Source organism: Bos indicus, chromosome 22 (assembly GCF_029378745.1).
Source record: "Bos indicus isolate NIAB-ARS_2022 breed Sahiwal x Tharparkar chromosome 22, NIAB-ARS_B.indTharparkar_mat_pri_1.0, whole genome shotgun sequence".
Taxonomy (NCBI): Eukaryota; Metazoa; Chordata; class Mammalia; order Artiodactyla; family Bovidae; genus Bos; species Bos indicus.
The window spans coordinates 19,077,448-19,091,371 of record NC_091781.1 but is presented as its reverse complement, the minus strand read 5'-3'; the positions used below and the strand labels follow the sequence as shown (position 1 = coordinate 19,091,371).

Genomic DNA, 13,924 nt, shown 5'->3' with positions numbered 1-13,924 from the left:
TGTACTTTCTCTCTGCCCATGGTTAAGTTTTTTTCCTGGAATAGAAATCAAGTTTTATGTAGTTAATAAGCCATAGATTTCATAAAACAAGGTTCATGACCTGGCAAAGCCAACCTCTCTTATCCCCTGGCATGTATAACAAGTGCTAATAATGGGGATGCTGAATCATCTCGGACCAGAAAAAGAAAAATAACCCTATAGATTCTGAGGTGCAAGACAGGAGAGTCTATATATCTGCTAAACCTTTGCAAGAAAAGAAAAGCAAGAGATAGCATCAGAGAAAATTCATAACTATTGGTAGATTTCAGGGCCCAGCTTGTGATAGTGTGACTCTAATTGGTTTCAAGAACAAGGTGATGTAAAGGAAATTTGAAGCTATTTCAGCCTTCTTTTATCATTTGATGTGCTCTAATGGATGCTTGCTTCCAAACAGCTGGCTTTGTAATATAATCAGAACCCCCAGGTGCCAGGAAAGGCTTCAGTAGAGGAAGTGCCAGAGAAGTTTTTTTTGGTTGAAAATCTGGACAAGATACCTATGTAAAGTGAAGTAGAAATTTCGGCTTAGAAATCATTTCCATATGGACTGTTTGCATGGAGAGAGAGTAAAACCGATGAAGAAAGTGAGCGTGAGCAAATTAAATGTAACCTGAAAGAGAAATAGAAGAAAGTAAGGGAGAACAAAAGGCTGTCTAGGGAGCATGCAGTAGATGAAAGAATACGTTCATCAGTGCGTAAATGAGCTCCTGTAACCCCCACTCTCTAACAGCTGTCTCCATTAGAGGTGCGGGAACAGTGGGGCTCAACCTTGGCTTAACTCTGACATTTCCTGGAGGGTTTGATAATATACTGATGACTGGGCCCCACTCCTAGAGAGTCTGTGTTCAGCAGTCACAAGCCTAGGGCAGGGCTTGTTTATCTGGAGTTTTTGCAGTGGCCCAGGTGGATGTAATATATAGCTGAGCTGGCCAACTCTTGCTCTGGAAAATGAAGATTTCATTTCACGCCGTCTTCTCTGACCGCACTCTCCTTTCCATCCACAGGCTCCCTTTTTATATCCTGTCCATTATCCCCTTTGCGCATATCACCTCAGTCACATCACAGACCCATATAATCTGATAAAATATTCTAACACCCAAATTCAAGAAGCAAATTCTTTATAACAGCATCTCCATAAATCGAGGCTTCTACCTCAGGTTGAGACTTCTGTCTCCTTGGCTTCAGCTTTGAACACTAAATGTGTAGGACGTTAAACTCTGTAATTGGAAGCAGTAGAATTATAGTGGATATTTAACATTTTTAAGACATTCATAGCATACATTTCAGATTATGTTGCTCTCTTTCCAGATCACACCAGCTTTGCTGTGTCTCTTCAAAAACACAATGAAAATGGCACATTTTATCTTTCAGATGTCTCTGCAATTATAACCATGAAAATGGGTTATTTATTTACTCAAAATCTGTTTCTTCTTGAAGAAATATCTGAAACACAAAGGATAAGTGCTCTTAAGTGGGTCATTTAGATATATTGGACCTTCTATGCTTAGTGAAAGAAAGTGAAAGTGAAGTCACCCAGTCGTGTCCGACTCTTTGCGACCCCATGGACTGTAGCCTACCAGGCTCCTCCGTCCATGGGATTTTCCAGGCAAGAATACTGGAGTGGGTTGTCATTTCCTTCTCTAGGAGATCTTCCCAACCCAGGGATTGAACCTGGGTCTCCCGCATTGCAGGCAGACGCTTTACTGTCTGAGCCACCAGGGAAGTCCTATGCTTAGTACAACTGCCTTAAAATGTGGCAAGATAGAGAAAACACTCAGAACAGGGCATCGGCCTTGGAGGGCAGATAGTTTAGCCACAATTACTCCTGAGAATTGGGGAGAATTAATACTCCTTCCCCATTTTCACTCTCTCCAGATATTCAGTTGTTCATGTTATTTAGTGGTTCACTCCTTTACTCTTTTTTTCTTTCCTTTCAAATGGCAGTGATACTAGAAAAGAGCAAAGTTCACACAGCCCTGGCCTTCCCTGAGCTTTCCGTACTTCTTAGTGGTGGCTGTGATGAGGTGATGCAGAAACACGAACTCAGGACAGTGGCCTGAAGGCCAAGGTGGTATAGAACTCCAGTCCTCAGGTTGCTGGCTTGTCCTTGCTAGTGTGTGGTCTTGGGAGAGTTACTGAGCTTCTCTCTGGTTCAGTTTTCTCATCTGTGAGGTGCAGATTTATTTATCAAGTGTCCATTAGCACCTTCTGGGTGCCGGGCATGGTGCTAGGTGAGGGAGGCACAGAAGGGCATAGCAACAGGGAACCTTGCCCACAGGGCATCTGTTACACAATTCTCACTGTAATGAATACAAACCACCATCATTATATCATCACAGGACTCTTTTGGGGGATTCAGGACATCACGGGTGATTACTGTTATATCCTATGACAGTCCTACTAGACAAATTATTTTCTTTGATTTTGTTTAACCAAACAGTGACCTCACTCCATACTGCTCTGAAGTGTGTCTTCTCTAACAGCACTCAGGCATCAGGGTTGGAAACAAAGAACAAATGTTCAGCATCAGATCAGATCAGATCAGATCAGTCACTCAGTCGTGTCCGACTTCTTGCGACCCCATGAATCGCAGCACGACAGGCCTCCCTGTCCATCAAATGTTCAGCATAGGCTTGGATAATTTTTTTTTTTCCAGGAGGATGTGATAGATAGAAATCAAGTGGTTCCAGGATTCTATGTTATCATGGTGGAATGTACCTTCTGCAAGTTGAGGTATCTTATCTATGCTACTTACTACTGGGTTCCCAGGGGTGAGTGATGTCTGGCAAACACTAGGATGGAAAGAATTGGTTGAATGAGTAAATGAATCAAATAAGGGACCTAAGTGGGGTAGATAAAGGAGTAGGACATGAGGGGAGGGGTTTGACCTCCAGAGTCAGTATGCTGTAAGCGAGGGAGTTCGAAAGCTGGAGAACATGAAGCTGGTTGTCAGAGGTCTAGGTGTTTTATTTGAAGCTAAAAAATATCAAAAGGCAATTAGTGACTGAACTGTGGCATATATAGCCAATGTTTTATGTACAAGAAAAAAAATTCTATTGTACAGACAGAAGTCATCTGGGAGTGAGTGTTCAGGATTGAAGAGGCAGAGTATGAACCAGATGTAATGTGTTTGGGGAACATGGAACTGGGAAGGAGATTAGCCAAGAACCATAATACAGGGCAGGAGATGAGGTGGGGAAACAGCGGCTGCTGCTGCTAAGTCGCTTCAGTGGTGTCCAACTCTGTGCGACCCCATGCACAGCAGCCCACCAGGCTCCCCTGTCCCTGGGATTCTCCAGGCAAGAACACTGGAGTGGGCTGCCATTTCCTTCTCCAATGCATGAAAGTGAAAATTGAAAGTGAAGTAGTTCAGTCGTGTCCAACTCTTAGCGACCCCATGGACTACAGCCCACCAGGCTCCTCCATCCATGGGATTTTCCAGGCAAGAGTACTGGAGTGGGGTGCCGTTGCCTTCTCCGACAGAGGAAGGTATAATTGGTTGGCATGAGACTGAAAGGATAATGCTCATTTTAGTGCTTTGCAGGAGGACAGAGAAACAGTAGTTTAAACTTGGCAGGAGAGACGTGTCATCTCACTTTAAGGAACAAGGACGAGAGGAGTGAAGCAAAAAGACCCAGAAAGTAAAACTTCTCAGCAAGATGGCCTCACATGTACTAACTCACTCCTATCTTTGTAGAGAGGATCCTTTAGGCATGCTGATGAAGTGTTTCCTTTCAGGCTACTCAGGAGCCTGTTCTTCATCAGGCCATTCACAGTCCGATCATATCCAACATCCAACACCTCTTTGCATTCAACTATTGCCACATTCTTGGAGATAATTGGAAGTGGCTTGGGTGCTGAGTCAAGGAATCCTAGCTAAGAAACTTCTCAATGAGCTTTGGCTGCACCGAGCCAGCACAAGTATTATCAGCTTAAACAAATGGAGGATTTGCTCTGTTCTCATCTCTTAGCTATGGTAGCTTCACAGCCATTAGAAATGTATCCAAAAAAGTACTCCCACCACTGTCTTATAAACCTTAGTGTGCCATTCAGCATACAAATGAGGCTTGGGTTATCTTCAGAGGATTTGTTATCGAGAATGTAGAGCCCTTATACACATACATATATTTATACACATGTTCTTTAACTGATATGCTTTAGGAAATGTAGGGATGTGGAAGCATAGGCCAGGTGTTACGGAACAAATATGTTTTTAAGAAGCAAGAACAAAAATGCTGAAAGCACCCCAGATGGGATTTTAAAGGAACTTCCCTTCTAATTTAAAATCCTACTCTCCAAAAATAAAAGGAGTATTCAAGAAATGTAGTATAAAATGAAGTATCTGAATATTTCAGCATCAAAGTGAAACTTGAGGACCATATTCACCACAAAAGCCTTCAGTGACCACTCTGCTTTTGGCTCACACATTCCAGGAGTGTGATGTGACAAGACACAGTGATACAGCTGATGGACAGTTATGCATGTGTTGCGTGTTGGTATTTTTGAGGAATTACAGTGTTTAGTTCCGTTTTGTACCTTATAAAGTTTAAATCATTGTTACTTTGGTGGAAGGCTGGTGTGATGAATAATTGAATAAGTAGTAAATAAAATTGAGGCTATACAATATTAAAAATGGAAACCATTCCAGTATTAAATGGAAAAGTTTCTTACCCCTGGTGGTGCTGAATCAGGAGAGAAATAGTATTCACCAGTTTTACTCCCAAGTGAAAAGGCAGCTCCACAAATAAATACATGATCCACTAGGTGCTTATTTGTACTCATTATTGAGGTGTTCAGGCTTTTACACAGTATGATATTTAGCATGAATAAAGAAAAAAGTAGACTTTTCCTTATTCCTAGACAATTGATGAGAACACCTCACCTTTGATAAAATACGTGTATGATTTGATGAAGCTTTCTAAAAGGGAAATGCACAAATGTGAGTTCTGCGTAAATCCGGGTGTGGTTTTGCAAACTGCAATGCACATGCAGAGCTCCTGGGGTGCTTATTATGTTTGCAGAAGCTCCAATTGGACTTCCCATTCAGATTCTTTACCGGGAAGGCCCAGTCCCTCTGGAATTCTGATGCAGGTTGGAAGAAAAACAGACACTGAGAGGAACTGGGTTTGGTGACGATCATTGTGTGTTTCTGAGTGGAACTTCTAGAGCCTTGAACCCATAACTGGTAAAGCCTGGCTGTAGTTCTTACCAGGCAGAGTAAGGTAAATCCACCACCTGTGAGTGTCAGAGGTAGGATCTATTTTGAAGACTGAATTTTATGTAAACCTTTAAAGAGGGCCAATAAATTCCCAGTATTCCAAATTAGCCTTCTGAATTTCTGAAAAAAAAAAAAAAAAAGGCACCCAGGAGAAAATATGATATGATTTTGCATATCAGCTGGGAATAGCTATACAAAATAAATATGGACAAAAACTCGTTTTGCATTTTAGGCTTCCCATTGAATTTAATAGCAGACATGATTAATGAGGAATGTGAGGGAGCCGGCTCTTCTTCCTGACCCCGTTCTTGCCTTTGCCATCACTAAGCATGGCTGCTTTCATTAAAACTCTCCCACTCTTGGCTTCCCTGACCGTTCTTTAGCCTCCCTGGATCTCTGACCATTTTTTGACTAACTTCTTTTGGGGGGCCAGCAACTGTTCTTTCCAAATTAACAAATGTCAGTCCCTCCACATCAGCATTTGTTTGTGAACAGGATCCACTATTACAGGCAGGCACATCCCCTTCTAAACCGCCTCCCCAGACTTGACTTTGTACATGCATACTCAGCTGCTCAGTCATGTCTGACTTTTTTGTGACCCTACAGACTGTAGTCCACCAGGGTCCTCTGTCCATGAGAATTCCCAGGCAAGAGTACTGGCATGGGTTGCCATCTTCTTCTCCATGGGATCTTCCAGACCCAGGGATCGAACCTATGTCTCTTGGCATCTCCTGCATTGGCAGGTGGATTCTTTATCACTACGCCACCTGGGAAGCCCATAATCTTGACTTCCCAAATTATGTAGGTTCCCAATTGAAGACGCATTCTTGTATATCAAACAATGAAATTAATCCCCCCTTTCTCAATGAAGCATCATTTTCCAAACTCCTCTTTGTCCTCTTTCATTGTCTTGCATCTTCTTTCTGTGTTTTGTTTTATTTTATCTATTTATTTTTTACACTGAGATTTAGATCCTTTCCAACTTTTTCATTTTTACCAAGTGGTAAGAAAAGCAATAGGCGTGCTTGGTTTCCCTGATTCTTCTCCCTTCTTTTTCTTCTTCTTCTTCTTCTTCTTCTTCTTTTTTCCCCTCTTTCTTCATTTCCTCCTCCTCTCTGTCTCTTTCTGTCTTTCTCCATGTATCCACTCAGTACTTATACACCCATCCATACACTATTCAATAAATATTTAAGTGAAATCTATGTGATAGAAATTGTGCTCATATCCAGAGATATAATGGGTAAAAGAGAATGGTGTGTGCAGCCTTTAAAGGAACTTTAAAGATTAAAAGTTTAGTGAAATATTGGCCCAAATATATAATTGCAAACTTTGAGCACTGACATATGTCCAGAATGCTATGGAATCCATGAATGAACAACCTGATCTCCTGAAAGTTCAGGAAGGGATGAAGGAGGATATTTCTGAGAAAGATACTTTCTGACCAAAAGACAAGGAGAACTTACCTGGCTAAAGTTGAGTATGAACGATTAAAGAACATTCTACACTTTTGTGTTTTTATTTATCCATTCCTTCATCAGTCAAGTAGTAACCATTATTTGAGTGAATATCTTTATGGTGCTAATACCTGGAGATTCAGTGGTAAGCCATACCTTCAACAATTCAATCACTATTTATCATATATCTATTATGTGCCAGGCACTGAGAAGATACTGCAGGTTGAGTTTCCATTCCTCATGCACACATGTGTATCCCTGTAGGGACACACCACCTTTTCTCTGATGAAGATCTTATGAAGTCTGTAGTGTATCCAACCTAAACTGTCTGAAAGGGCTGTCATAGCTTATCCCAACCAGACTATAGTATTGGATTACTGAGATTCCAGTATTTTTGGTTAAATGTATCACTTTAGGATCCTCTGTGACATGGTATTTTTACTTTGGTACTTACTTGTCTCTCAGTATATTTCCTTGGCTTGGACACTGCCCTCCAGGAAGTGGCACAGCTAAGAGGAAAGAGAACAAGTCATGGAGACAGATTCAACTTAAATCCTATCTCAAGCAGTCACTTGTCATGGACCCTTGGGCCAGTGACTGAACCTATCCGACTCCCTTTTTATCACCTTCAAAAATGGAGAAGAAAACAAGCTTGCCAAGTTATTTTTCATGATTAAGTAGGACTCAGTAATGCCTAGTACATAGTGCTTGTCCAGTGAAAGATAGTTGGGGGTGAGCAGACTGTTGGTAGCATTATAACAGCGATGATTGCAGTTGCATTGCACAGTTTGGTCCAAAGCATTTAACTGTTTAGAGGACTTTTCGGATTTTCACCATTTGATTCTGTTTCATTTTTACATGTTCGTTTCCCCATGCTTTCGCTAAGCTCCAAGTGAGATACTTACTAGCCAGTTCCGTCATTTCTTGCTCAAGTCAAGGAAATCTCCTTTATACATCAGCTCAACAAATCAGAAATGAAATTGTTAGAGGATTGTCTTTTTGAGTTATTTTTTGTGTCCTCTTGATATGAAAATTGGATTTGAACAGTATTAGCCAAATACTCCCTCCCCTACAAGATTGATAATAATCATGATTTCTTTCTTCCAAAAAGTCTGTGGACTTTACCACTCATTTGTCTCATAATAACATTATTGAATGGTAGACTCATAAAACTGTATGGGTAGGGAAGTCCTTGTAGTTCACCCACTTCAATCTTTTCTTGTTACACCTAGAATAAAATCCAAGTCCAGGGGTATGAAGTGACTTCATTATAGTTATGCAAAAACCATATACAACCTTAATACAAGGTTGGATTGTCTGGGATGTAGGTATGGGATACCTACAGATGTGTGTGCAGGAGGTTTATTGGGAAGAACTCTTTGGAACACTTGTGAGGAAGTGAAGGGAACAGGAGGGTAGAGGAAGAGGTTGAGCATCCATGCAGTCCCAGTGAAAGCCTCGTATGGTCCCACAGTGGGCTCTGGGCGAGGATGGCCCTTCAAAGACATCCTGCCTTGAGGTCTTAGATTGGTGCAAAAATAATTACAGTTTCAGATCCTGGATTTTAAATTATTCTAACTAGACTCAGGCACATCTTTATTAATCAAAATAGGGACCAATACAATAAAGCATTTTTGGCAATGAGAAATAATTTTGTTTATTCCGGTAGCATAAAAATCCATGCTTCAGGATTTGACAAACTCTTGGAAAGCATTTTCTGCATCCTGCTGGTTGTGGAAGCATTTTCCTTGCCAAAAGTTGTCAATATGTTTGAAGAAGTGATGGTGAGAGGACAGGTGAATGTGGAAGAGGAGGCAAAACTCTATAGCCCGATTCTTTCAACTTTTGAAGAATTGGATGTGCGACATGTGGTCGGGCGTTGTCTTGGAGAAGAACTGGGCCCTTTCTGTTGACCAATGCTAGCTTCAGGCATTGCAGTTTTCAGTGTCTCATTAATTTGCTGAGCATACTTGTCAGATGTAATGGTTTTTCTGGGATTCAGAAAGCTGTAGTGGATCAGAGCTGCAGCAAACCACCAAATAGTGACTGACCTTTTGGTGCAAGTTTGACTTTAGGAAGTGCTTTGGAGCTTCTTCTCGGTCCAACCACTGAGCTGGCTGTCTCTGGCTGTCTTATAAAATCCACTTTTCGTTTCATGTCACTATCTGATCGAGAAATGGTTTGTTGCTGTTACACAAAATAAGAGAAGATGACACTTTAAAATGACAAGGTTTTTTGTTTTGCAGTCAGCTCATGAGGCAACCATGTATGGAAAGTTTTCACCTTTCCAGTTTGCTTCAAATGCTAATGACCATAATATGGTTGACATTGAATTCTTGGACAGCTTCTCATGTAGTTTAAGAGGATTCGCTTCAGTGATTGCTCTCAGTTGATTGTTGTCAACTTCCAATGGCCAGCCACTGTGCTCCTCATTTTCAGGGCTCATGTCTCCTTTGCAAAATTTCTTGAACCACTAATGCACTGTAAGTTCATTAGAAATTCCTGGACCAAATGCACTGTTAATGTTGCAAGTTGTCTCTGCTACTTTAGGACCCATTTTGAACTTGAAAAAGAAAATTGTTTTTCATATCATCTAATATCAAAATTTGCCTTTTGTCTAATATCGTTTCCATAGTCTAAAATACATATAAAATAAACAGCAAGTAATAACTTATTAGCAAAAAAAAAACATAAAGCAAGAAACATGCATTAAAATTATATATAACATAACCACATTTATTTAAGAATGTATTCAAATATCAAATGGAAAAGTTCAGCAATGCAAAACTGAAATTACTTTTGCACCAACCTAATGCATGTACAAGCAAAAAAGTGTGGGCTGTCTCTGGGGAGTGGACATGACCTTGGACAAGGACAATTCTAGGAATGCCATGAGTTTCTAACAGTTCTGGCCACTGGAGGAATGAGAGTCTTGGTCTTGAAAGGAATCTAGGAGGCTCACTACAGCATCCATCATACAGGATGAGCATAATTTCATCACTTTATCTTCCAGTAAAGAGAAGCAAAAAGCCTATAATTGATTCCTTAGTAAGTGTCCCATTACTGGGCAATATCTCCATTCTTGTCTTTTAAATAAAGAGTACTATTTGAAGAAGATCCATTTGCCTGAAAACCTCGTTCAGTAATAGTTTGCGATGTTCATAAAGATCATATGAAAGAGGAGGAAGAAACACTTAGTGATGGTTATTGGGGATAGGAGCCCACAGTCAAAAGAGTCAAATGCTATTTGAACTGCATTTTGGAAACAAGGCTCTACAATGAATGTAGAGGTCAAAAGTATACACCATACAGGACAGTGAGAAAAGCTTATCTCACTTTAAAAAGATAATTGGACAAGAAATTACTGTTTCTCAAAATCTTAACTCCACAAATCTTTGTTGAGCCCCTCTCTGTTCCTGGTGCTGTTCTAGGTTCCAAGATTCAGCAGCAAACAAAGTCAAAGTCCCTGCCCTTAGAACCTCCACTCTTATAGGTCATTCTATGTGTTTTTACAGGTCTTGCCCTGTGTTGTGAATTTCTGAAGGATGGAGCTGTGTTCCATTTTTCTTTATATCTCAAATGCCTGAGTTTGTGTCTGGCATGTAAAAGTTTGTTGAATGAAACAAGTTAAATGAAACGAGTCACAAGCTCTTCTACACATGTAGACAAGTACCTGAGCTTCAAACTTCACACTTCTAAATATTTAATTGCCCAACAAGTATTTCATCTTGAGCCAGATTTCAGAGATCTCATAAATCATCTGAGGTGGACTAGAAGGAAAGGAAATGCTGCCAGGTTTGAAAAATCCATGCCGAAGAAAAGAGTATAATTTGCTAGTCACTGAAATAAGAAATCTTGGCTTTGATATTTTTTGTTTGTTCTCATTTTCTTGACATAGTTATTCAAACGCCTACAGACTTTACCTGAGAAGGTTTCAGAGTTTGTAACATTAAATTTCTTGTACATCCCAGGACTTGTCTGACATTAGTGTTCAGAAAGACCTAGAAGCCTCATTTGTCAATGATTATAAAATATGCCCCCATTGGAACTTCTTTCAAAGTGAGTAAACATATTTGCTGTTTCATAAACTCATGTTTTATGTGTTTTAAAAAAGACCTCTGCAAAAAAAAAAGACAAATGATTTTATCACATGGTAACATGCTTAGTCTTCTATAAGCCGCCTTGTAAAATTAATTAAATACATATTTCCCTAAGATTTTACCCTAAAGCTCTGATTTTAAAAGTTGGGCAAAACCTTGTAATCATTCATTGCTGAGCATTCAGAATTGTTTAATACGTTGGAAAGAACAGAGACTTTAATGTCAAAAGTGCAGCCTGTGTCCTGACTCTGATGCTTATTATTTCCTGGCTCCAGGCAAGCCCCAGCCAGGAGCTTACCTGTGCCTCCATTTCCTCGATGTGTTTGAAGTGATATTAATGTTAAATGTCTTTTCTACTCTTAGAAGTTTGTTAGCATATATTTAAGATGTGAGTATGCATAGAAGTGTTTTATAAACCTTAAAAACTATGCATATGACCTTGTGAATGAAGTGCTAAAGAACTAGACATGATGCTTCTAACTCAGTACCCTCAACACAGCTGTTGCAAAATTAGCCAAAGCTCAACTTTCCCACCAAGTGAATGTCTAATATCAATGGGAGATTCCCATCCAGTTGTCTTTTTTTGGAAAACCTTGCAAAGATATCCCATATCACGGGACAAGAATAAGAATTGTCAAATAGTCACCATTTAAAGAAAAAAAAAAAAAAAAAAAACAAGTTTAGCCCTATGTCTGTGTAAAGGTTTAAAATTTTTCTGATCTCTTTAAAATAACAAAGTGAGTATTTTCCCTGATCTGCTCTGATTCTGTTTTTATTTCCAAAAGGTTTTAGGAAGGCCTTGGAAACTTATCTCTTTCTGCTAATCTATTCACTTTGTAGAAACACGACTTACTTAACCGGTGGTTGAGTGCCAGTGTTTGTCATTTAGAAGCTGGGGAAAGCACAAGGTGTGAATTTTCTGTTTTCGTATTATTATCATATGTTAGCATCAGCTCAGTTCAGTCACTCAGTCCTGTCTGACTCTTTTTGACCCCATGGACTGCAGCACTCCAGGCCTCCCTGTGCTTCACTATATCCTGGAGCTTGTTCAAACTCATGTCCATTGAGTCAATGGTGCCATCCAGTTGTCTCATCCTCTGTTGTCCCCGTCTCCTCATACCCTCAGTCTTTCCCTGCATCAGAGTCTTTTCCAGTGAGTTGACTCTTCACATCAGGTGGCCAAAATATTGGAGCTTTAACTTTATCATCAGTCCTTCCAATGAATATTCAGGGTTGATTTCCATTAGGGTTGACCTGTTTGATCTCCTTGGTGTCCAAAGGACTCTTAAGAGTCTTCTCCAACACCACAGTATGAAAACATCAATTTTTTGGTGCTCAGCCTTCTTGATGTTCTAACACTCACATCCGTACATGACCACTGGAAAAGCCGTAGCTTTGACTATACAGACCTGTGTCAGAAAAGTGATGTCTCTGCTTTATAATATGCTGTCTAGGTTTGTCATAGTTTTTCTTCCAAGGAGCAAGCATCTTTTCATTTCATGGCTGCAGTCACCATCTGCAGTGATTTTGGACCCCAAGAAAATAAAGTCTGTAATGAAGTGATGGGACCAGAGGTCATGATCTTAGTTTTTAATGTTGAATTTTAAGCCAGCTTTTTCACTCTCCTCTTTCACCTTCATCAAGAGGCTCTTTAGTTCCTCTTCACTTTTTGCCATTAGGTTGTAGTTGTCTGCATATCTAGGATTATTTATATTTCTCCTGGCAATAACAAGGGTACTCTTATAGGAAGCCAATGTGTGTGTGTGCATGCATGCATGCATGTGTGTCTGATAGACTTTTGAGTGTAGAATTTTAAAAATATTATTTCTCTAAAATAAGTAGACACCACAACTGAAGACAGAGTATTTTCATGCTGTCCTTGCCAACACTGTGAAGAGATGAGACTGCCTCAGTTCTGAGTGATACATAGAATTTGAAATTGCTTTAAAGTCCCGTTGAGAATTGAAAAGTAACATATCTTTTTGTGGCCACATTGTTTTATATGCAGTACTAATACCAATAATCACCAAAACAAAATGCTCTCTATTCTTGCAGAAATTTGATAACAAATGTTTCTGCTAAAGTTGAAAGTCTGCATCTTTCAACTTTAAGGGTGTGTTTAAGGGTGTGTGTGTGTGAGAGAGAGAGAGAGACCCAACTGACAGCTTTAGAGATGGTATCAGATATGCCAGTACTCAATTCTGCTCCATCACCACATGTTAGGATATTCATGTCATTGCAGACATCAATCTTTGATCCATGATTCAGGCATCCCTGTAACCTGTTAGATGTAATGATGTTTTTAGTAATTTATATAATCACATCATTTACTTTTTGCATCCTGAGGGAATGGTTCCCTCTCTTTAGGCAAGCTGGTATACCTAGGGTCATTTGTCTGCTTTACTGTTGCTGAAATTGAGAAAAAAAAAAAAGGAAAAAAAGGAAAAATAAAAAGTCAAAATGCCTTTCTTAACAAAAGAGAGCTCATTTGAAAGAGAAATGAGGGACTGAGATGCCAGACTGAGATAGGAGGCAAAGAGGCTCTACAGCATTACAAAGGGGCCACCAGTCAGCCTGCTGATGGGATTCTGGCAAGTTAGATTTTTGCTCCAATGGAGTATTGACTTGCGTGTCTGCTGACTGACCTAATTCCCACTCAGCTGGCAGAGTATGGAGTTATGACTGTTTCCCTATGGCTTCCTGGTTGTCCTCTTCAGCCTTATTACCTGCAACTGATTTTTCCATTCAGGTTCAGGTTCTTACTATAGACTTTTTAAAATGGAAATGATTATCCAAACCTAAAATTTGAAGGAAAAGATTATAAATCACCGAGGCTGTTATACTTTTTTATTTCCTTTAAAAGACATTGAAATAAAAATAGAATTGTGAAAACCATAATCACTCATAGTCCTTTATTTATGTTTTATTGAGGATTTTCTTCTTTACACATCAGATCAGATCAGTCGCTCAGTCGTGTCCGACTCTGCGACCCCATGAATTGCAGCACGCCAGGCCTCCCTGTCCATCACCAACTCCCGGAGTTCACTGAGACTCACGTCCATTGAGTCAGTGATGCCATCCAGCCATCTCATCCTCTGTCGTCTCCTTCTCCTCCT

General features: G+C 40.0%; 1 protein-coding gene across 6 annotated transcripts in view; it reads left to right on the top strand.

The window, feature by feature from the left end:
• Nucleotides 1-13,924, top strand: part of GRM7 (glutamate metabotropic receptor 7) — a 935,735-nt gene that overhangs the window by 367,774 nt on the left and 554,037 nt on the right. The window lies entirely within an intron of this gene.